Source organism: Trichechus manatus, unplaced genomic scaffold (genome assembly GCF_000243295.1).
Source record: "Trichechus manatus latirostris isolate Lorelei unplaced genomic scaffold, TriManLat1.0 scaffold00161, whole genome shotgun sequence".
Classification (NCBI taxonomy): domain Eukaryota; kingdom Metazoa; phylum Chordata; class Mammalia; order Sirenia; family Trichechidae; genus Trichechus; species Trichechus manatus.
In genome coordinates this window covers 3,068,949-3,070,347 of record NW_004444097.1, presented here as the reverse complement: position 1 = coordinate 3,070,347, position 1,399 = coordinate 3,068,949, and positions in this window count along the sequence as shown.

Here is a 1,399-nt window from a genome sequence, read left to right as displayed (position 1 = left end):
AGCCTTCATCCCTTCATATCTTCATGGCTTCACTCTCTGTCATGGGACTTTGTAAGTTTTTCCATTTCAAATCTAGACTCAGAATGGTCAGTTTGCCCGTACAAGATCACTCAGAAAGTCAGTGAGGACACTGTGAACAGATTCATATGTTCCCTAAGCCTACGCTTTTTTTGTTGGACAATCCGACCTCTCTTCTATTATAAAGAATTAATAGGTACTAATTTATAGTCACTTTAGTTCCCATAAAATGACTATAGGAAGTAATAAAAGACATGAATACAGGCCATTCAGAAACTTCTAAATTGGAAGTAACTAGTGGCCAATTGCCTCCAGACCTTCAACTTCCATTTAGCAGGTGGTGACCGCTTCCCTGCAAGGTGTCAGATGCACCTAAATATTTTTGTGCTTCCTGAGTGTTAAAAAAAAGAAAGTGGTTTGTCAAAAGATGACTGAGAAGGGTGCTGTGTTCAGTAAGTTGCCAGAGCAAGTATGAACACCACTCAGCAGTGTGAGACTCCCAGCACAGCCCTCGCGGAGTGGAGCTTCATGTCTTAGGACACAATGTGTCCTCTAAAAAAAATCATGCAGCTGTTGGCAGTGAAAGAGGTGCTCTTCCCACAGCAGGGCTCCCCCATCACTCCTACAGGCTGGTTCACTTTACTCAGAGAGTCCTGGGGCCATGGGACAAGAACGAGAAAGCATTAATGACGAAGAGTGCGCTGAAGGAAAATTATATCCAGCAAGCCAAGTGGCAATGACTTCAGCTGACAACATCACAGGCAATGCCTTAGGTACGACCCTTATTGCACATCAGCAGGCATGAGTAAGGTAGGCAACATTTACCCCTTTTGCTCCCTTTTCCCATCTTCACTTGTTTTCCACACTTAGGTGGGCACTTGGCTTGCAGGTGATTGTGCTCAGGCAAACATCTTGCTTTTTCTGAACCAGAGAAGCCATCGGGGAGGAGGAGATAGAGTTTGGGAAAGTTTCTTAAGGAGCTGAAGAAGTGCATATGGAGGTCACACAAGGCAGAAGTTGCTTAGACTGAGGACTAAAGGAATTGAAAAGAAAATAAAGAAAAGCAATGTGCACAAGTGAAAAAGGAAACAGAAAAATCATGGTGCAAGAGAGGTAAGACAAGTCAGGCATCCTATAGATTTGGTAAATGACAGATGGAAGGTTTTGAATGAGCCGTTTGCTTACTGCTGGGGAGGGAGGAATCCTGAAGGACTACTGGGCTCAAGGTCTAAGAGTCTAGGCTATGCTTTTTGCTTTGCTGTTTCCTAGTTGTGTAAACTTGGAAAAATCACTTAGAATCCTTGAGCTTCAATCTGCTCAAGTGTAAACATTCAGTAATAATAATATCTAACAATAACATTGCTGCATGGATTAAATGCCA